Genomic DNA, 22,552 nt, shown 5'->3' with positions numbered 1-22,552 from the left:
GAACTTTGAATTCATACCACACGATTTCGCCAAACAAGATCATGAACACAATGTAGTAGCGATTTGTCGCGCCTGTGGATTAGAAGGACGTGCAATTAAGTACAAGTAGGTGACTCACACACATTGCTTCTGATGCAATTTGTATAGTTGGCTTATACTTTGCACCACCATAGATACTTCGTAGTCATAAATGTATCCTTTTTTTTACTATTGTTTAATTGTTTTCTTCTGAATGTACAGAGTACCACTTAGCTTTCGACATCAACAAATTTGACTAGTTTGCGTTGTAAAGGATGGCAAGGAATACCCACAAAATACTCAAAATGAACCTTTCTATTGTTCGTTCTCACCAAGGCATAGCTTTGCCTCATCTGAATGTGCAATATCCCATTATTATGTTATAACAGAGCTATTCTGGTCAAGTGGACATTTACTTGTATCCTTCATGGTGAACTCAAAGGATGTGATAATGCCTAATCTTTCTGTGCGTGAAGGCATTGGTAGTTCCTACACTCTCCTCTCAAAATCTTGTTTGATGATCTGCTTGAGAGGTATATGAAAAGATGTTGACATATTTCCAAACTGTTTTGCTGCGATCGCTGTGTCTGGTGGTATGTTGATGCTCCAGATTTTGTCGACCCTTGGATCCATATCCACATTTGTAGGCAATCCACACAGGCTGCGATGGAGCGAGCAGAAGCTGAGACAAACTTCTTGCATACTCGTTCGTCGATACCAAGTAAAAGTTTCAACACAGATCACGCCAGTTTGGCAAACAAGATCCCGACCACGATGCACTAGCAATATGTCACACCTGAGGATCAAATGATCTATAATTAAGAAGTAGGTGACTCACACGCGTCGCTGATCGGATTTCGTACTATTGTCTTGGACTTTGTCTTTGTTCCACCGTCCCCGATGCTTCTTAGTTGTACTTGTATTTCCTTACTATTGTTTAATTGTTTTCTGCTGTTTTGGGGTCGAAATTAGCTTGCGGCATCAACAATGTCTACTGAGCTGCCTTGCTGTAATAAAAAACAAAGCTTGCCTGAGGTGTCTTACATTGAATTCTTGGACTAATTGACCTCCTATTGGTCAGCCGATTGTAGATCATAGACCAACAATGGTGGAATCCTTGACTTTGGAAGACTCACTCGAATAATTAGTTGATAAACTTTGCACAATTTGACGCAAGTGGCGACCACCTAGGTGTTTTCAATGGACAATTTCATGGCATTCTTATCCTTTTTGCATGCATGGTTCACCAATTCGGGTGTAACCGCCCGGTATACACATGACTTTCTCCTGCTGCACACACAACATTCATCAGTTCGTTCCCAACATGGCTTTGAGAACCATGGTTGCGTTGCACATGATCGTGACCTCTCATGTTTATCGCATAGGACGTGCTTGCCACCAGAGATTAGGTCACTCTAACCAGCGGCAGAGGTGTACTGGAGCCATTGATGTTAGCACTCACATCTCTGGTATGTGTAAAGAGGACAAGGAGACCTGGTGGACTAGTAGGTGCGACTCTACTCGTTGTACAAAAAATATTTCGGGTAGTCATTGTTTCAGTTTATGCACTGAGTGTTGGTAGTTCAATTGTATTTTCCAACGCCGCTCATTCCTAAAGCATAATCACTCTAGATTAGCAATTAGTACAACAGTTTTCCCACTTAAAGATATGAAGTTGGACGAGCAGATGAACCAACCTATGTTTGTATGCCTGACTACATGGTCATGACACCACTCACATCCTAGTATTTATAAAGAGGAAACAAATACAAATGTGACTAGTAGGTGCGACTTTACTCGTTGTTCCAAAATTATTCGTGTAGCCCTTAACTTAGTTTTTTCATGGAGTGGTGTATGCGTGGATTACCAAAAAAATGAATTCTTACAATCGTGTACAAGTTACCATACATGAAGTTTCCAAAGAAAAGGTAAGCTCCTCTTAAATGTTAAAGAACACACTGAGGTGGTGTTTGTTTCTCTAGTCCTAGGACTTTTTCGAGTCCCTGGAACTTTTTAAAAAAGACTCTCAAGGAGGTGCTTCTAAGGACTTTTAGCAAAAAGTCCCGAAAAAGTCCCACCCTGTTTGGTTTGCTAGGGACTTTTTTAGTCCCTACAACAAAAAGTCCCTGGAAACAAACACCCCCTGACTTTCATTGTCTATCATCGACCAAGGACGTCTATACTAGTCTTTTGCTTCGGGGAAGGCCAACGCTGGTAGCTTTATTGATATCAACCACTATTTACATTGAAACTTCAGAAAAAGTAGGTGAATCCAATTGCACTTGCATTGATACACACCCGGAGGCACACACCACAAAGGACTCGACCACCCCCTCTTAATCTCTCCCCTCGGTATCTTATTTGATATTTTGCTTTAGAAGCACACGGGGGGGAGCAGAGTCTGGGGAAAACTACTTGCATACTTGTTCACTTATAACAAAAAAAACTTGTAACACATACCACACGATTGCGCCGAACAAAATCATGGACCCAATGTATTGACCGATTTATCATGCATGAGGATCAGGATGACATGTAATTAAGTAGAAGTAGGTGACTCACACACAGTGGCGTAGTTGTAGGGTGGCAAGGGTGGTCCATGGACCATCCTGGAATTGAGTCCATTAGTGTAGTATATACTACTCCATAAAAAATATAATCGGACTCAAGTCAGCTTCTCAGTCCATATACAAGCAATAGATTAAGTTGTTTGGTTAAGTCTGCTCTGTACTGTTGTATGCTAGTCAGCCGACGCTCGTTTTTCGGTCGAGTCTAGTCCAAAAGATGTTCCTTGTTTTCAGACTTCCTCTCCTCTCGAACCCTAGCGTTTAGCGAGCCCTATCAGCCAACAGGACCAGGCTGATAGGGGACCCGCCGACGGCAACAGATAGGCGACCGACGAAGGGCGCTCGTGCTGGTGGGTGGCAGCGGCGGACAGGTCATAAGCGACTAGCAAAGGGCGCATGAACGCACACGCACATCCTTATTAGGCTGAGCACTACTTGTTTTCTATTCTACTTCAATCTAAAGTAAGATTTTTGTTCTCCTTTAACTGAAAGTATAATTTGCTTTTGCTATGAAGATTTGAACAAGTTGAAAGTGCAAGCTTGAAAGTTTTTTTCAATCGATAATTGGTAAAATGAACTAATTGAATCATTAGGTATTTGTTCCAACTGACAGTTAATAATCAACTTTTCTAGAATTGTTGCAAAAAGAAGAGTGGATGCGAGTGGTAATGTGGGTGTTTCTGTCACACGCAAGTGGCTACAGGTCTGGTGTGAATTAACTGTTTTGGTATATGCAAAGATTAGTCTCATATTGGAAAACAAGTAACTAGAGGTTGAAACATAGTAATGAGCGTAGGAAGTAAATAACGTAAACGTAAAGTGATAAAACTAAATTGTCGGTTTGTCTATAGTAGGAGGTTAGGTGATGGAAACTCGGGTCATGGTGTACATTAGATGTGTCATATAATTGTTGCAAAATCAATCATATTGATATGATCTTTTCATAAATTATATACTAGTGCTCGGTAACGAAGCTAAGCAAAATCTGTCAGGGGAGAGGCGAAGACACAGTATGAGTTGTAGAATAAAACTTATCAATGCGTTCTTTTAATAAATCATACTATACTAGTATGTAGTGTTGGAGTTAGACAAAATTTGTTAGAGGTAGAGGTTGGGGGGGGGGGGGCATTGTCTCCTTAGCTAAATAGCCCAGCCTCTGTTAGTATATTGGTATGTTGTATTCGTGTTGTAAACACTTTTTATATCAATTGGACCACCCTAATCCAAAATCCTGGCTACGCCACTGCTCACACATGGTTCTTATCCGATGTAATATGTACAATTGGCATGTACTTTCTCGTACCACCCTATATTCTACGTAGTTGTCCTTGCATTAGTTTTTACGGCTGTGTAATTGTTTATTACTTATGGCTGTTTGTAGTATCACTTAGCCTTCAACTTTAACAAATGTGTCACTTTTTTTGCGAGAACAAAAAGTCTTATTGGGATGCCTTACTGTCTGAGGTGTCCTTCCACAGATTCTTGGCCTAATTTACCTTCTCACAACGATTTGTTTGAAAAAACCGCAGCATTATTTCGCCCTCTTGCTATTGTATCATCAGTGCTCGTGATCACATGGACGTTTTTCTGCACGCCTAGTAATCTTCGTCGTAATTCCATTGTGACACCGACCACAGATGATGAGTGAAAAATCTAAAGGCCATATACAATTTTACCTTTCTACCTGGTACTTTAACTTCTCTTTCCCTGACTAATATTTTCATTTCCTAGTGAACTTGCGCCCAGGCAAATTTTGGAAAATAGAAGTTTTCTCTATATTTGAGAAGAAAAAAGAAACAGTCAGTTTTTTTTAAGAAAAGAAAGAAACAGTCAGGCGGGAACTAGCGGATTGGATGGATGGGTTCGTCAGGCCCGTTAGTTCTGGGGCTACGGCCCGAGCAGATCAATCCAACGGCACAAGTCGGCCCGGCGCCCCTGCCAAACCCTAACGCCCCAGAACCCTTCTATATAAGCAGCGGCGAAGATGCCCTTCTTCCCCACGCCGCCACCTCCCATCCACCCCAGCAAACAGGTTCTTCCCCCCTCCTCTCCCTCTGACCCATCAGATCTCGACCTGCCTTCTTGTTCTGCAACCCGTTTTCGGTTCTTGTTCTTCCCGTGGTGATTTTTGCATCTGGCTCGAGGACGGTGACGATTGATATTTGGTCTCGTTCGTCGTAACTGGCATCTTCTTGCCTTGCCGACCATCCTGCTATATCACCACCCATATTCCGAGTCCTCTTCTTGATTAGAATTACCTCACCCCGAGTAACACTCTTCTGCTGATTTGTTCTTGTTTTTTCCTTGTTTATCGCTGGCCGAGGATTAAAATAAATTTATAGACAAGCATATGTCCGAATTTTCTTCATGTGGAACGATCTAATCTTCTCTATGAGGCCAATGATCCTGCTCATTTTTTAATTTTCGATTATTTGTGGTTTCGTGGTGCTGATGATGATTAGTGTGAACCTTTCTCAATGAATCACTAGTGATTACATAACCTACTGCCTTCCTTCTGAGGCATCACGATCCCTTTAATCCTTCTGTCATTTTCTTGGCGTTTTGTTTTTTCTCTTGAATTATTGGTTTGCTAAGGTCGGATGATGATCACAAGTGCATAGTTCATATGATCAAATCGTGATTACTTGAACAAAATTAGTCTTTCGCTCCTATCTGATGACCTTAGAACCCTTCAGCTTTTTCTTGAGAATCAACATTTCGTGTGTTAGTTTGCTTGTTAATTATTTTTCAACGTCATGTCTGCATTTGTTGTAGAGGACGGTGAAGATTGGTATTTGGTCTCGTTCGTCGTAACTGGCATTTATTTGCCTTGCCGACCATCCTGCTATATCACCACCCATATTCTGAGTCTTCATTTTACATATTATCAATTGAAATTCATTTAGACTGAAATAATCTTGTACGGTACAGAAGGAACATAGTTAGCAGATCTTTGTAGTTATGAGGATGATGATTTCAAATTTGTCGCCCCAGTCTTAGGTTCCGCTTAGGTGGATCTGTGCTGATTGACATACTATTAAATCTGACTCAGCAAATTAAAATTTAGATAGTTGGTTTGATTTTCCTTTCTACTCAATATTCTTGGGTGATGGCAGTGACGATTTGCAAATATTCAAGCTCAACAGACCAAATTACAGGTCTTCTCTCAGGAGTTGATTTGTATGCCGATTATCCCGCTGAACCGAGCCATCTCATACCCTTTATTTTGAATCTGCCGTTCATTGTTCTTATTCCTATTTTTTGTTTGATGTGTGTGTTTCGTTTGGAGAGTGTAGTTGCAATGAGGATATCAAGCTCCCTCTTCTGAAAGCATTGACGACATTGCTGGCAGAATCGAACCAATTAAACATTGCCACCACTGAGCAGCTATATTTTCAATCATTTTTGCTGTTATTTTTGTCGATGATCTGTTTGGATTGTGAGGAGGTATTGATGCATAATCCAACACTTGATCCGAGGGGTTGCATTAGCTGCCTATGTGATGTCATCTTTGCAACTGAATCCATTATATAGATCAGTTTCTAGTTTTTATTTTCTTCTAGATTTCGTCTGTATCAAGTGATGAAACCTTATTCAATCTTAGGACACCTTCTGACACAGTGCCTATTTTCCTGTGGATGAGAAGGCTTTTATATTCTGATGATACACCATGTTATCTTAGTCATTGTTTTAGTTTTTTGTCAGCTGGACAGCGATTATGATTACACTAGAGACCTGCAAAGTAAATGAAGCCTATGATGATTAGCTTTATGTTGGAATTACCGTCTGATTTTGAATGACGATATTTTTGCGGCTTTCTGAGGCACAAAACCAGTAGCGTATGATTTTCTTTTTTAATTATATAGTTAATTTTGTTAACTTAAATTTTCCCGGTGATGATTCTTAGACCAGGAAGTGCCGTATGACACTGTAAACAGCAGCTGTTTCTCACCACTGCACATGTCCTCCTTGGCTATTACCTTTGTGGTTTGGTCAGGGCTGGAATCTCCATTTGCACCTGGTTTGGTTCAGCTGTGTGCATGATTTTAAATGGGTCTCTGAGGGATTCTCTCATATTGTTTGCTCTGTTGTTTGTGTGTTGAACCTTAGTTTTATTTTGGTTGGTATAGCTATTGTGGTTAAAATATTTTTGTATTGGCTCACAAGTTATTTGTCGATTTGATCACTTTTGAGGATATGTTCTGGCGATGATGATAAATTTAAGGCTTGTTTCTCAAAACATTCGCAGATGCCGCCTAAGATCTTTCGCCCAGCCAGGCTTGAGAGCTAATGCTGCTAATTCCTTCCTTGGATGTCTGAGCCATATGAATATCCTCATACTTTGTTGTCTTCTGCTCGATGTTTCATCATGTAATGTGGGGAGCACTGTTTGAATGTTCGGCTGCTGTTGTAGCATCTGAGTTAACAACGCTCCTGAGATGTAGTTCAGGTGGCTTTTAAAGCACAAATCCGTCCAGATGGATCTTGGGTTACGCTCGCCCCCAAATTGCAGTTTAAACTCTGTTTTGTTGTTGTTGATGAGTCAATTGATCCTTCTTTGGTGCAGTGATTATAAAACATTCCTCGTACTGACGGGAAATCCCTGTGAACGACATCTATACACCCATAGAATCTGAGCATCAATGGACACTATTTCTTGTTTCAATGCGTATTATTATGTTATTTCTTCTTTGTTTTCACTGAGAGTTGCGTTATGATTTTTATGGAACAATCTAGTTAGATGTGATTGGGCAGCAGTGATATCTTTGTGAATGACTCCCATAGAATCTGAGCACCAATACCGCATTGCTGTTTAATTATTTTTGTTTAAAATGCAGTTTTTTAATTTTGACCAGGAGATGCTTTTCCATTAGCAAGTCTGCTAGCAGATTATTTAGAAACTGAAGCCCTGCTCAGTTCTGTGTACTTTATCACGACCAAGGCAGCACAACTGGAGAATCATTCCAAATACCACTATACTGCTCATTTTCAGTGAGGTCCATTGCTATGTTGTCATGCATTTGTGTCTGTAAAACCGTCCATCAAATGTACTTCCATTTTGTAATAGAGATGATGTATTGAGATTTCTTCTATCACTAGTTTAGTGATCTATGCTGATGAATTTCAATGCAACTGTGCCATTAAAAAACATGTCGTCAGGCGAGGACATCGGGCTTGCTTTTGTGTCTTAAAATCCTTATGTGCCACTTGATTTCAACCATGGAGGATCTCTTGAGATTTGGCGAACATTACCTTCAACTATGCTCATCACTGTATGGCATGAGGCACATGAGACATGACAATGAAACTTAGTGTGACTCAAATTCCGTGATCAGGTGAAGGAGGGTTTTCTCTTTAGTGTCAGTCCTTGGTTTGCTGGTACAGCAGTTTCATTTGAACTCTCGGGGTAGATGTTGTGCTTGAGTTGCGTGTCATGCAGGATGGTGCAATTTTATCCTTAGGATACTGGTGCCCAATAGGCTGCTTCCCTGGAAATTCAAAAACAGGTTACCAAATACGACCAAACTTTTGAAATGTGCTTTTGGCGCAGCTTGTCCAATAATAATACAGTATGCCTCTTATGTACACAGCCCTAACGCAGCTTGTCCAATATATATCCATCTGAATGATGTTGCTCAGCAAGATATCCTGGAACATTATCCAACGCCACCACATAATACAAACCATATAACCAAGTAATTACTTGGATGGACCAACATTATCCAACGCTCTCGATGGTGGTCTCACCATACGTAATGGGTCTTGGCCCCGTCGGGCAGAATCGCGGCCAATGCAGTGGTCGTGCCGGTGGAGACACACGGCCGAAGCAACAACTACGCTTAAATGGGTTGGCCGGCGGCAGGGAGAATCCGGCTTGGCGCCCGTGCTCACCAGAACGTCAGGGAAGCGACATGGACTAGGTTGAAGCAGCCTTGCAGTAGCAGGAGAGTCATGTCCCACATTGCAGAATCCATCTTCACTACTGCGTCGTGTATGGATGTTACTTTAGTGAAGAATTAAAGCATCCTTTTCGATTCATCGGGGAGATGGAGTGCTTTGAATTTGGTCAGCGGCGGCGGTTGTCATTTGCGGCCCGATTTCTGTGGGAAAAAAAAGTCCATTTTAAACCTTGAATTTGAGATGGGTTGGACATGTTTGGTGCACCAGGAATGCAACAATCCCGGCCGGGATTGCAGGCTACTCTCACTGCTATGGGGACCCTACGTGTCAGACCCTTCTTCCTCAATCACGCGGATGCAAAACTGGCGCTAGACGTGGAGGCGGCGGATGCCTCGACGGCGGAGAGCAGAGCAGCGGCTGTTAGCACAGGCCCTGATCAAGCGTCGTACGTCTCTCCAAGGCATGATTGAATCCGCCAAAGAGACGGAATAGATGATCTCACTGGAAACTATTCTCCCATTTAGAGACCTTGGCGGGAACGTTCTGAAATTCGGAGTTTGGTACGTGTATGGATGTTACTTTAGTGAAGAATTAAAGCATCCTTTTCGATTCCCGACTCTAGCTCACAGTTCTGAAATTCGGAGTTTGGTACGTGTATGAATGTTACTTTAGTGAAGAATTAAAGCATCCTTTTCGATTCCCGACTCTAGCTCACAGTTCTGAAATTCGGAGTTTGGTACGTGTATGGATGTTACTTTAGTGAAGAATTAAAGCATCCTTTTCGATTCCCGACTCTAGCTCACAGCTCACAGGTATCCATAAGAGCGACCAGCCCTGAATGCTTGTCCTTCCAGACGGAGAAGCGATGACAAGTATTTTCCGTCAAGGAACACATATGTACGGTGGGTTGTATACTACGGCGGCTTGCCGATTGCTTTCCGGCGAGTCGTCCACGTACAAAGACCACATTTGGAGATGCTCGCGTACAAGGAAGCAGGCAGACTAGCTACTAGGTGGATTTATTCTCACATACGGTTTTTTTAGACAATCTCGCGAAGCTTTTATTTAATTCATTACAATGTTTACAGGGACGAAAAATAGATCACTTGGGTTGCCTAACCACACACGGCGGCCAACACCAAGTGAGAGAGCATGCTTCTTTAGATTGTGAGCCTCGACATTCGAACTCCTAAACTCATGGCTAAAAAAGGAATTAACAAAATTCTTGGAACGATCTACAATCTCCTAATGATAGCTCCATAAACCGCTGCACACCTCTGTCCAATATCATCAATGACCACTTTGCAGTCTGAGGCCATGAGACCCGGTTTTCATACAGATCATCCGCCAGTGCTAATGATTCCCGAACAGCCAGGCTTCAAGCGTCGTAGCATCATCAATGCCATGAAAGGTAATCGTGGACGCGCCCAAAAAAACTCCCTGACGATCCCTACACACCGCTGCTACCGCCCCTACGGGTCTGGTTCTCATGAGTGCAGCATCAACATTGATCTTGCATGTTCCTTCTTTTGGTGGTACCCATTGGTTTCGGACGTGGTTGAGCCACCCTAGGCTCCCCTTGTGGTTTCACTAGGACCTGAAGATCGCTAATAGAAGAGGCCACAAAAGCATTTATTGCATGTGGTGTTGGTGCAGCCCTTCATGAATCAGTTTCCTCCTCGAGCTCCAGATTGCCCACAAAGTGACTCTAAGTCTGGTGAACTCCTGATGTGATAATGTGTCTTTCATTGTGAACAACCATGATTTAGCACTTGGGTTGTCGCAGGTACTCATTTGGCCGACCAAGTGCTCCGGTGCTAGGGCCCATACGCTCCTCGCCATTGCACAGTCGAGCAAGGCGAGTCTCCAGGAGTCCGCCGCCCACACATCTGGCACGCCGATGAGGTAGCCATGTTGCGGTGGTGTAGTATATCATATGTGGGTATAGACTCCCTTGCCAGCCGCCACAAGACCACACAAATTTTGTTTTGAACCTGGGTATTCCAGAGAGATGTCCAGCTGCTACTCTCCTCGATGCTGGAAGGACCCTCGGTACCATATAGCCAATTCTCGTGGCTTAGCTTGGTGCACTGGATCATGCGATATGCCAAACATACGGTGAACATACCTCTCTTTTCTCTACTCCACGCCAAAAATCATCCACTCTCCTTGCGCATAATGGGATCTTGAGTATGGCCTCGGCATCAATAGGTATGAATACAGATCGGACCAGTTCCTCTTTTCACGTGGTTGTTGTTTGTTCTATGAGTTCATGCACTCGGATCGTGAACCAAAGAAACTATTGGCCTAGGGATACCATCCCTCGGAATCCAGTTGTGTTCCCATATCATCGTATCCTCTCCCGTCCCGATTCTCCTAATGATTCCTTGATTCATTATGCCCCTTCCATCAATTATAGCACGCCATATCTGCGAAGGGTGCGCACCCAATTCGGCCTCCAATATTCCTGTCTCGGGAAAATATGCTGCTTTCAGAATCAAAGAGCTCAAAGAGTTAGGATTATTCAACACTCTCCACGCTTGTCTGGCTAGTAAAGCGAGGTTAAACATCTCAAGGTCGCGGAAGCCCAGCCCTCCCATGTATTTTGGCCTAGTCATGATCTCCCATGATACCCATGCTGGTTTCTGTTTGCCTTGCTTGCTACCCCACCAGAGCTGCCTTATGATGGATGTGATATTTTTGCACAAGCCTCTCGGCAGCCGGAAGCACGCCATGGAGTAAACAGGGATTGCCTCAACAACAAATTTTATGAGCACTTCCTTCCCTGTTGAAGATAAAAGCTTCTCCATCCACCCCTTGACCTTTTCCCACACACAGTCCCGAAGGTATTTGAAAGTGCCATTCTTTGAGTGCCCCACATCTATTGGCATTCCCAAATATTTGTCACTCAAAGATTCTTTGTGGACTTGAACATCAAGTTTCACACTGTCGCAGGTCGCCTGAGGACACCCCCTGCTAAAGAATATAGTGGACTTGTCATTATTCATTCTTTGGCCTGAAGCACCACAATAAGCATTCAATAGGTTTGACACGGCATCCGCTCCCTCAACACTGGCTTTGAAAAACAGCAGGCTGTCATTTGCAAACAAGAGGTGGTTTACATCCGGGGTTGTTGGAGCCACCTTGATTCCTCCTAGCACTAATGACTGAGAACTGGATTTTAAAAGGCACGAAAGGCCCTCCGCTGCAATAAAAAACAAGTAAGGGGAGATAGGGTCTCCCTGTCGAATGCTTCTTGAAGGCTTGAACTGGTCTAGTTTCTCTCCATTAAAAAGGACTGAGAAAGACACTGATGATACCATGTTCATCACTATATCAATCCATGCCTGTGCAAATCCCATCTTGGACATTATAGCCCTCAGATATTGCCACTCCAAACGGTCATACGCTTTCATCATGTCAAGTTTCAGAGCGCATGTGCTGTTATTCTTTGCCCTAGACCTCTTCATGAAATGTAAACACTCGTAGGCACATATGATATTGTCAGTAATTAGCCTGCCTGGGACAAAGGCCGATTGTTCCTCAGAGATGATGTCGGGAAGTATTTGCTTGAGTCTGTTTGCCACAACCTTTGAAGCTATCTTATATAGGACGTTGCATAAGCTTATCGGTCTGAATTGAGAAAGGAGAGTTGGATTCGTTACCTTTGATATTAGCACCAATACCGTATCATTTATGCTCTCCGCACTCTCCTCTCCTCTGACAATTCTAAGTACAACCATTGTGATCTCATCTCCACACAATGACCAATGCCTCTGGTAAAAATGAGCGGGAAAACCATCTGGTCCCCGTGCCTTCGTCGGGAACATTTGGAATAGGGCCACCTTCACTTCTTCATTTGTATAAGGCGCGCATAAAATATCATTCATGCCTGCTGTCACCTTAACCGCAACATGAGCCATGACCTCATCAAGTCCTGTTACACCCTCAGATGTGTATAAAGTTTGATAGAAGTCGCTGACCATCTCTCTAAGTTCTCTAGGATCTTCAATTAGAACTCCAAGAAAATTAGCCAGGGCTTTCACCATATTCTTCTTGCGCCTGATGCTAGTGCTGAGATGAAAAAAATGCGTGTTCTTGTCCCCGGAAGCGAGCCACTCGATCCTAGACCTCCGTCGCCACATCAGTTCCTCCCGGTGATACAACTCGACCAATTTGTCATTGATTTTTAACTCAACAGGTGAAGGTCCCGATCTCGCAGGATCGCCCCTAAGGCGTTCCAGTTCAAGTTTTAAAGGTCGGATCTCTTTCCGTACGCTACCAAAAGTGTCCTTGTTCCACTTTGACAGGTCTGTAGCTAGTGCAGTCAACTTGCGCCGAATCTCCTCTACGGTGTGGCCCGAGTGCTTTGAACTCCACTTCTCTAAGATTGTCTCCTGCCATTGTTCATGAGTTTCCCACATGGTCTCATACCCGAAGCCCCTACGTCCAAGTGGCGCACCAGGCTCGTTGATCTCCAGGAAGATTGGACAGTGGTCCGAAGTAGCCGCCGTTAGGTGAGACAAGCTAGCTAGGGGAAATTGAGCGCTCCATTCCGCGGATCCAAGCGCCCTATCAAGTTTGACACGCGTGAAAGTGCCGCCCACGACCTTCTTGTCAAAAATCCAAAAACGGCCCTTGTACCCCAAGTCCATCAGCATGCACACGTCAATGGCGTCATGAAAACCCTGTATCTAGGCATTACTCCGCTGCCCCACCCCTTCGTGCTCATCCGGACGCAGAACTCTTCCTTAAAATCTCCAATGCATAGCCAAGGCAGTGCGCTTAGACTGCTTATATTTTTTAGCACTGTCCAGGTTTGGTGCCTCAGCTGGGTTTGTGCTTCCCCATACACACATGTTAGTCGCCACGGATCTTTCCCGGGGTCCAGAATTGAGCAGTCAATATGATACACAGAGTAACCAAGAATCTCCAGTTTTATTGGGTTGTTCCAGAAAATACCAATGCCCCCACTCCTCCCTTGACTATCTATAGCAAAACTATTGTCATATCGCAAAGTTCCAGCAAGTGCTTCTACCCACAGGGTATTCATTGCTCCCGGTGACCCTCCAAATCAAAGGACGCTGATGTACTCTCTTGAAACTTGACCGCTAGCAAGAGTTTTGGAGCATTCTCGGAGGCTACAACAATCTTGGCCCGCTTGGGTTCCTGCTTGGAGCTTGGACTGACCTCCACGGGTGGTGCTAGGAGCATGAGAGTTGTATCTCCCGTCTTCATAGGGGCTGCAAGAGCCACCTGCGCCTGAGGGTTTGATGATTGGTTCTTCTCAACTATATCGCCCTTGGCGCACTTGCGGTTGTCCTTCGCTTCTGTCATCGCGGTGTCACGTTGCATATGCCCTCCTCAAAGTAATCATCTGATTCTGTGCTCCATCCCCCTGACTGGCTGGTTCGCCCTGCGCCTCTTCCACGTCCTCCGCGGCCGCCTCTTCCTGCTGAACGGTTCTGCCCCGGGCCTGGACCAGCACCTCGGAACCAATCTGCTCCGAGTTCCTTAAAAACTAGGGCCGACTTTGGATGAATGGCGTCCCCATGTTCCTTGAACTGGTGCCCCAGGTGGCCGCAAACGGCACACCAATCAGGAAGCCTCTCATACTTGACCTTGAAAATCTGCCACTCATCCTTGTGAACCAGGCTCACTGCATTCTTCAAGGGTTTGAACACATTAATCTTGATTCTTACCCTATAGAAATTTCCCTCGAAGTCATGCGACTTAGGTTCAGCGTAGACGAACTCTCCTACCTTCTTGTCTAGAGCTTTTATGAGAGGGTAGAAACCGTCAGGAAAATCGTGCACCTGCATCCATAGCTCCAGCGTATTCAACTTCATCAACGAGGGTTTCGTGAATCCATCGTACTCAGCCATGATCACTGCATTGCCCTTGTAGTTCCAAGGTCCCTCTTGCATCGCCCTCTCCCAATCACCCAGACAAGCAAATTGCATCGTATACAAATTTTCCTCCAAGGGCCGGATCTGGACTGGCTGCGCGAGATCCCAAGTAGCTCTCATCGTCTTGTAGAAGCCATATTGGCTGTACTTCTTCTCCGTGTGGACGCGTGCTATGGCCATCCATCTAGTCATCTCCGGTGGCAGTGGATCTTCCTGTTCCACTACCACAACATCCATGTCCTCCTCCTAGAGTCCAAGCTCGCTCATGAGCGCCTCCAAATCCCTAGCCTTGGAACTCGAAGCAGACGCCACCATGTTTACCCTAACCCGAGAAGTTTCAATCGGGTGTTGTCAACAAACCCTAGCCTGACCCCATACCAAAGGTGCGTGTGCCAAGACCGGCCGCACTGCTCGAGTGCGCCGAGATTGGTCCGATCGTAGCCCTACGGCGAAGACGGGGGGAGGGTAGCCATAACCCTACAGGGCGAAACAGTCGCCGCCCAGGGAAGGAGAAACCCTAACGAGAGGGTTCTATCTCACCGTCTCACGTGATCTGAACATGTTACTTGAAAATGAAAGTGGGCATTCTCACCTACGTGAAGCTAGCACATTGTCACGGGAACCACTAAAGGCCAAGGCCCAACACAGCCACACCGGCCCAGGAGGATTGTCAAGCCCAACCGGCGAGTGACTGGGCCAGTATGGAGCAAGTGAGACTACTTAAGGCGAGTGCGAGCAGCTAGCTAGGGTATCGTTGAGATCATAGACTGACCAGCGCCGTTGGGAAATGTATCTCCTCCCTCCTCCTGGCTCTCATATCCCGATCCCCTTCTTGCTGAAGAACCCTAGACATTATTGTACCTCTGATTCAGCTGAGTGAGAGTGAATCGAATTGCGTAGACCCTAGATCTGTGTCATATGGTAATCATAGCCTTCAATCCCACCAAAACAAATTCCCCTACCGCGCCTCGATCTGGCGCCGAAGACCCGCAACCTCAAGGGGATCATGGCGGGGACGGATGTCCAGAAGCAGTTGGAGGAAGCGGCGGCGGAGTCAGGGCCGTATATGGGCATGTGCAACAGGAGCGTCCGAACAGGGCCCCTAGCACCCGAGGGGCCCCATTTTTTGTTAATCAACGTGTTAACTAAAGCATTAGGTACTAGAGTAATGAACTGTTTGAAATATTTTACTACACCATCCCACCCTATGCATCTCTCTAACCACGATCCATCATTTCTCTCTCAGCTCTCTCTCAATCTCACAGCTCTTCCAAAACATCATGGTGCAACTAAAAAAAAGCAGATCAAGTACGTGCTATCTACATGCCTTTAAACCTTCTGCTTCCAACTGGTGTAAAATTTTTGTGGAAAACTACAACAGTCGACAAAGATATTATTGTTTTTCTTTTACACATAGGGCCTAATTTTGATTTGCATAGGGCCTCCAATTTCCCCGGTACGACCCTGGGCGGAGTGGAGTAGCATCACCAAGGCCCTCCTATCGATCGAGCAGACGTTGGATCAGATGGCTCCCGCGGTCGTGAAGATGGAGCCGGCGGTCGTGAAGATGGAGCCGATGCTCGTCGCCCTCGAGCCGGTCGTCCAGGACCTCGCAACCTGGCGGCCTACCATGGACGCGATAGTTGGGCAGCTTCAGGAGGATCTCGGTGACATCTGGGCGCAGTTGGAGAAGATCGTGTCGGGTGCCTCGCCAGCCAACAAGCCCACGCCAGATCCCGTTATGGCGGACACACCACATATCGACATCGGGCAAAGTGACGACGGTTACGGGCACATTGGCCACCGCAGGGCTTTACTTCCATGGGTTTCGGCTAGTGAGGGATCGATCCTCACTGCGCCGGTCCTGGCCAATGGTATGTTCCGAATTCCATTTCCTCCTCCCCCTTCCCTTGAGTTGGGTGGTAGCAGTAGTCATGGAGGCACGGGCAGCCGTTTTGGCAACAAACTCATGGAGTGCCCTGAATTTGATGGCGACAATCCCACGGGTTGGCGTCTTTGTTGTGAGGCCTTTTTTCGTGTGAATGGGCTCGATCCGCAAGTTTGGGTGGACACGGCTATTGTTCACTTCACGTGGGCGGCTACTTTATGGTTAGAGTGGTCAAAAATGCATCTTAAGAGTTCCAACTGGGAGGGGTTCTGCATAGCTGTGCTAGACAAATTTGGCCGCTCTGAGTTTCAGTTCCTTTTGCGCAAGTTTTCGAAACTAAAGCAAATAGGCTCAGTCCTCGAATATGCTGAACAATTCAATTTGTCCATGCGTAGTCTATTGGCTCATCATAGCTCTTGGGATCCTTTGTTCTTTACTACCAAGTTTGTACAGGGATTACATCATGAGATTAAGGTTGCTGTGATGCTTCATCGACCCCAAGATTTGGAAGCTGCCGTCTCTTTGGTTGAATTGCAGGAAGAGGTGGTTGATATGGTGTGTTTGGAGCAGGAGAGCAATGCCTCCTCTCGGCCGGGGAGCGCCTAGACTCGAGCTGGGCATTTCATCTCACTGCCTCCATTGACTATCGCATTTCCGGTGCCCACAAATGCGGGGTGCACTTCACCAACTCCATCGCCACTCGAGACATGCCACGGGCTCGACATCGCCAAGGCGCCCGCGGAATCGTCTCCGTCAGTGGACGACAAGCTCAAGGCCTTGCGCAACTTCAGGAAAGCGTGAGGATTATGCTTCACTTGTGGAGAGCGATGGGGGCCAGGACATGCTTGCGCCTCCATGGTGTAGTTGCATGTCGTGGAAGAGATGGTGGGCATGCTGTCGCCACCAACATCACCAGACCCATCACCGAGTGCGCAGGTGGATAGCTCTGAAGAATACTTATGTTTGCTGTCAGCTCCTGCTGTTACTGGCACTGAGGCGCCCAAGGCCTTCCGCCTTCATGGCCGCGTGGGTAACAAGGTGCTGCTAATGCTGGTAGACTCGGGTTCTTCTCACAGTTTTGTAAATTCGGAAATTGCGCAGAACTGGCCAGGGGTGCAACCAATGAAACAACCACTGAAGGTGAAGGTGGCTGATGGAGCTGTTACCTTGTGTGACAAGGAGTTGCTAGTGTGCGGATACCAGATCCAAGGAGAAAAGTTCTGGTCCACATTCAAGCTATTTCCGCTCGGCTGCTATGATATCATATTGGGAATGGACTGGCTCGAGTCCCGAGGGCTGATGACAGTTAACTGGACTGAAAAATCAATGGCTTTTAAACACAAGGGCAAGCAGTTGCAACTAAAAGGGATAGACAGCTCAGTTATCGTTTGTGAACCCATTTCGTCCACTCAACTGAATTTGTTGCAAACAAGGACAATCATTGCACACGTACTATTGGTAGCGGAGGTCAAGGCAGACGTGGAAACAACCCCAGTGCCACATGCAGTACAAGCGTTGCTTGAAGAGTTTAGCAGCTTGTTCGTGGAACCTCAAGTTCTGCCACCCTCACGGGAGTTTGATCATTCTATCGACCTCATTCTAGGAGCTCAGTGATGTCTACTACACACCCTTCTTCTTCTAGACACTGTTGGGCCTCCAAGTACAGAGGTTTGTAGGACAGTAGCAAATTTCCCTCAAGTGGATGACCTAAGGTTTATCAATCCGTGGGAGGCGTAGGATGAAGATGGTCTCTCTCAAGCAACCCTGCAACCAAATAACAAAGAGTCTCTTGTGTCCCCAACACACCCAATACAATGGTAAATTGTATAGGTGCACTAGTTCGGCGAAGAGATGGTGATACAAGTGCAATATGGATGGTAGATATAGGTTTTTGTAATATGAAAATATAAAAACAGCAAGGTAGAAAGTGCTAAAAGTGAGCGTAAACGGTATTGCAATGCGTTGAAACAAGGCCTAGGGTTCATACTTTCACTAGTGCAAGTTCTCTCAACAATAATAACATAACTGGATCATATAACTATCCCTCAACATGCAACAAAGAGTCACTCCAAAGTCACTAATAGCGGAGAACAAACGAAGAGATTATTGTAGGGTACGAAACCATCTCAAAGTCATCCTTTCTAATCGATCTATTCAAGAGTCCATAGTAAAATAACATGAAGCTATTCTTTTCGTTCGATCTATCCTAGAGTTTGTACTAGAATACCACCTTAAGACACAAATCAACCAAAACCCTAGTGTCACCTAGATACTCCAATGTCACCTCCAGTATCCATGGGTATGATTATACGATATGCATCACACAATCTCAGATTCATCTATTCAACCAACACAAAGAACTTCAAAGAGTGCCCCAAAGTTTGTACCAGAGAGTCAAGACGAAAACGTGTGCAACCCCTATGCATAAGTTCACAAGGTCACTGAACCCGCAAGTTGATCACCAAAACATACATCAAGTAGATCACGTGATATCCCATTGTCACCACAGATAAGCACATGCAAGACATACATCAAGTGTTCTCAAATTCTTAAAGACTCAATCTGATAAGATAACTTCAAAGGGAAAAATCAATCCATTATAAGAGAGTAGAGGGGGAGAAACATCATAAGATCCAACTATAATAGCAAAGCTCGCGGTACATCAAGATCATGCCAAATCAAGAACACGAGAGAAAGAGAGAGATCAAACACATGGCTACTGGTACATACCCTCAGCCCCGAGGGTGAACTACTCCCTCCTCATCATGGAGAGCGCCGGGATGATGAAGATGGCCACCGGTGAGGGATCCCCCCTTCGACAGGGTGCCAGAACTGGCTCCCGAGAGGTTTTTGGTGGCTACAGAGGCTTGCGGTGGCGGAACTCTCGATCTATAGTGCTCCCGGATGTTTTTTGGGTATATGAGTATATATAGGCGAAAGAAGTAGGTCGGTGGAGCCACGAGGGCCCACGAGGGGCCCATGAGGGTGGGGGGCGCGCCTACCCCCCTGGGCGCGCCCTTCTACCTCATGGCCGCCTCGTTGCTCCCTTGATGTCCACTCCAAGTCTCCAGGATTGCGTTTGTTCCAAAAACGATTCTCCCGAAGGTTTCATTCCGTTTGGACTCCATTTGATATTCCTTTTCTGCGAAACACTGAAATAGGCAAAAAACAACAATTTGCACTGGTCCTCCCATTAATAGGTTAGTCCCAAAAATAATATAAAAGTGCATAGTAAAGCCCAGTAAACATCCAAAATAGATAATATAATAGCATGGAACAATAAAAAATTATAGATACATTGGAGATGTATCAAGCATCCCCAAGCTTAATTCCTGCTCGTCCTCGAGTAGGTAAATGATAAAAATAGAATTTTTGATGTGGAATGCTACCTAACATAATTTTCAATGTAATTGTCTTTATTGTGGCATGAATGCTCATGCTAACCAAGCAGTTTATCTCTTATTAAAATAACATAGCCATAGAAAGCTTATCCCTACAAAATCATATAGTTTGACCATGCTTCATTTTCGTCACGCAAAATGCTCCCATCATGCACAACCCCGGTTTTAGCCAAGCAATTGGTTCATACTTTTTAACGCGCTTCAACCTTTTCAACCCTCACACAGTACATGAGCATAAGCCATGGACATAGAACTATGGGTGGAGCAGAGTATGATGATAGGGATTATGTGAGAAAACAAAATAGGATAAAGTCTCACATTGACGCGGCTAATCAATGGGCTATGGAGATGCCCATCAATTGATGTCAATACGAGGAGTAGGGATTGCCATGCAACGGATGCACTAGAGCTATAAATGTATGAAAGCTCATCAAAAAGAAACTAAGTGGGTGTGCATCCAACTTGCCTGCTCATGAAGACCTAGTGCATTTTGAGGAAGCCCATCATTGGAATATACAAGCCAAGTTCTATAATGAAAAGTTCCCACTAGTATATGAAAGTGACAAAATAAGAAACTCTCTATCATGAAGATCATGGTGCTATTTTGAAGCACAAGAGTGGAAAAAGGATAGAAACATTGTCCCTTCTCTCCTTTTCTCTCATTTTTTTATTTGGGCTTCTTTGGCCTCTTTTTTTTCTCTTTTTTTATTTCTTCCGGAGTCTCATCCCGACTTGTGGGGAAATCATAGTCTCCATCATCCTTTCCTCACATGGGACAATGCTCTAATAATGGAAATCATCACACTTCTATTTATTTACAACTCAAGAATTACAACTCAATACTTAGGAAAAAATATGACTCTATGTGAATGCCTCCGGCGGTGTACCGGGATATGCAATTAATCAAGAGTGACATGTATGAAAGAATTATAAAGGTGGCTTTGCCACAAATATGATGTCAACTACATGATCATGCAAAGCAATATGACAATGATGGAGCATGTCATAATAAACGGAACGATGGAAAGTTACATCGCAATATATCTCGAAATGGCTATGGAAATGCCATAATAGGTAGGTATGGTGGCTGTTTTGAGGAAGATATAAGGAGATTTATGTGTGATAGAGCGTATCGTATCACGCGGTTTGGATGCACCGGCGAAGTTTGCACCAACTCTCAAGGTGAGAAAGCGCAATGCACGGTACCGTAGAGGCTAGCAAATTGCGGAAGGGTAAGAGTGCGTATAATCCATGGACTCACATTAGTCATAAAGAACTCATATACTTATTGCAAAAGTTTATTAGCCCTCGAAGCAAAGTACTACTACGCATGCTCCTAGAGGAAGGGTTGGTAGGAGTTAACCATCGCGCGATCCCGACCTCCACTCATAAGGAAGGAAATCAAAGAACACCCCATGCTTCAAATTTGTCACACAATGTTCACCATAGGTGCATGCTACGGGACTTGCCAACTTTAACACAAGTATTTCTCAATTTCATAATTACCCAACTAGCATGACTCTAATATCACCATCCTCATGTCTCAAGACAATCATAAAGAATCAAACTTCTCATAGTATTCAATGCACTTTATATGAAAGTTTTTATTATATCCTTCTTGGATGCCCATCATATTAGGACTAATTTTATACCAAAGAAAATTACCATGTTGTTTAAGACTCTCAGAATAATATAAGTGAAGCATGAGAGTTCATCTATTTCTTCAAAATAAAACCACCACCATGCTCTAAAAAGATATAGGGCTTATTCCATCTGTGCCCCCAATTCCTTAGTTGTGCTCAGTTTTCCCCACGCTTCAAACTTTTGCTCACTTTTCCCCATTCCCTTAGCTGAAACTCTGACAAATGTTCATAACAGACGTTTGCCATCTTGGCCGTTAACTGACTTGTGTGGCCACGTTGGACTCTGTTGACTGTGGCTGTGGCTTCGCTGTTTGGGCCGTGTTTGTGTTCATAGGACGGGCCCGTTAGTTTGTTGGTAATAAATTAAAAAGGGAGCCCAATTAAAAAAGCTTGCTATGGATGGATGCAGCCTGCTACGCATGCCCGGCTTTGGCATCGATGTAGCCTGCTATGCATGCGAACACCGCCACACACACATCTAGGGACCTAGACCTAATCGCATGCATGCACGCCGACATGCACGCATCGATCCGTGCCGCACGGTTGCCGGTGGATTCAGTCGCTCCGTAGGGTCGTTTCACGCGTCGCAGGCATACGTGCCGGTGGCAGAAGGGGCAGGCTACACACACGGTCGCGTCCATATGTCGAGGCATCGGTTCATGCCGCAGGCTGCACGCACGCTCGTGAATGGGAGGCAGGCAGCCGCCAACGCAGAGCACGCAAAGCACGCTCGCATCGATTCACGTTCACAAATTGATGATCGCATCGGTTCACGCACGCACTGAGTCACGATCTACACCAGTTGCGCGTGTACCCACTGCTTCTCCCCCGGCTATTTAAAGTGCCCTTCATTGCCTCTTCTTCTACAGATCCATCTGCGCCTCCAACTTCTCTTCTTCCCCCAAAAGCCAAAGCCGTTCCACTCAGCGAAGCGAGCAAGAAGCAGTACAACGGGCCGATGTTCCAAGCGCCGCCCACCGTGCCGGAACGGCGGTACCCCGCCAACGTCGTCGTCGAGGAATCCCCCCGCGTGTGGGCGTTCTCCTGCTGGAGGGGAAGCACTGAGCTTGCACGGGGGTTCCTCCGTGTGGGCTTCCACCACCTCCCGGCGGGCTCGCCGCCCATGTTCAACCTCGTGGAGCAGCGTCTCCACGCCAACGCTCCAGTGGTAGGGCTCGTCGTCCACTTCACCAACAGGTTCGATACCTACTACCTGCTCGGCAAG

General features: G+C 45.3%; 13 non-coding genes across 13 annotated transcripts; all 13 read left to right on the top strand.

Annotated features, from left to right (window-relative positions):
- Positions 1–4,728: 4,728 nt before the first annotated feature.
- Positions 4,729–4,824, top strand: LOC119351626. The gene has a single exon (XR_005170068.1). It is a non-coding gene; the product is annotated as a small nucleolar RNA Z43 (small nucleolar RNA).
- Positions 4,825–5,031: 207 nt separating this feature from the next.
- LOC119351082 lies at positions 5,032–5,108 on the top strand. Its single transcript, XR_005169623.1, has one exon. It is a non-coding gene; the product is annotated as a small nucleolar RNA U83 (small nucleolar RNA).
- Positions 5,109–5,176: 68 nt separating this feature from the next.
- On the top strand, positions 5,177–5,270 carry LOC119351576. The gene has a single exon (XR_005170052.1). It is a non-coding gene; the product is annotated as a small nucleolar RNA snR60/Z15/Z230/Z193/J17 (small nucleolar RNA).
- A 91-nt stretch (positions 5,271–5,361) lies between these two features.
- On the top strand, positions 5,362–5,457 carry LOC119351627. Its single transcript, XR_005170069.1, has one exon. It is a non-coding gene; the product is annotated as a small nucleolar RNA Z43 (small nucleolar RNA).
- Positions 5,458–5,548: 91 nt separating this feature from the next.
- Positions 5,549–5,635, top strand: LOC119351120. Its single transcript, XR_005169656.1, has one exon. It is a non-coding gene; the product is annotated as a small nucleolar RNA U31b (small nucleolar RNA).
- A 58-nt stretch (positions 5,636–5,693) lies between these two features.
- LOC119351065 lies at positions 5,694–5,797 on the top strand. Its single transcript, XR_005169607.1, has one exon. It is a non-coding gene; the product is annotated as a small nucleolar RNA Z107/R87 (small nucleolar RNA).
- A 79-nt stretch (positions 5,798–5,876) lies between these two features.
- LOC119351500 lies at positions 5,877–5,972 on the top strand. The gene has a single exon (XR_005169988.1). It is a non-coding gene; the product is annotated as a small nucleolar RNA R30/Z108 (small nucleolar RNA).
- Positions 5,973–6,018: 46 nt separating this feature from the next.
- Positions 6,019–6,112, top strand: LOC119351130. Its single transcript, XR_005169665.1, has one exon. It is a non-coding gene; the product is annotated as a small nucleolar RNA snoR31 (small nucleolar RNA).
- A 44-nt stretch (positions 6,113–6,156) lies between these two features.
- Positions 6,157–6,253, top strand: LOC119351043. Its single transcript, XR_005169589.1, has one exon. It is a non-coding gene; the product is annotated as a small nucleolar RNA snoR31/Z110/Z27 (small nucleolar RNA).
- Positions 6,254–6,334: 81 nt separating this feature from the next.
- On the top strand, positions 6,335–6,415 carry LOC119351077. The gene has a single exon (XR_005169618.1). It is a non-coding gene; the product is annotated as a small nucleolar RNA snoR77Y (small nucleolar RNA).
- A 57-nt stretch (positions 6,416–6,472) lies between these two features.
- Positions 6,473–6,652, top strand: LOC119351634. The gene has a single exon (XR_005170073.1). It is a non-coding gene; the product is annotated as a small nucleolar RNA Z112 (small nucleolar RNA).
- Positions 6,653–6,788: 136 nt separating this feature from the next.
- LOC119351486 lies at positions 6,789–6,909 on the top strand. The gene has a single exon (XR_005169975.1). It is a non-coding gene; the product is annotated as a small nucleolar RNA SNORD14 (small nucleolar RNA).
- Positions 6,910–7,142: 233 nt separating this feature from the next.
- LOC119351114 lies at positions 7,143–7,228 on the top strand. Its single transcript, XR_005169651.1, has one exon. It is a non-coding gene; the product is annotated as a small nucleolar RNA snoR8a (small nucleolar RNA).
- The last annotated feature ends 15,324 nt before the right edge of the window (positions 7,229–22,552 follow it).

Source organism: Triticum dicoccoides, chromosome 1B (assembly GCF_002162155.2).
Source record: "Triticum dicoccoides isolate Atlit2015 ecotype Zavitan chromosome 1B, WEW_v2.0, whole genome shotgun sequence".
Taxonomy (NCBI): domain Eukaryota; kingdom Viridiplantae; phylum Streptophyta; class Magnoliopsida; order Poales; family Poaceae; genus Triticum; species Triticum dicoccoides.
The sequence above is the reverse complement of the archived record's forward strand: the minus strand, read 5'-3'. Positions and strand labels throughout refer to the sequence as shown.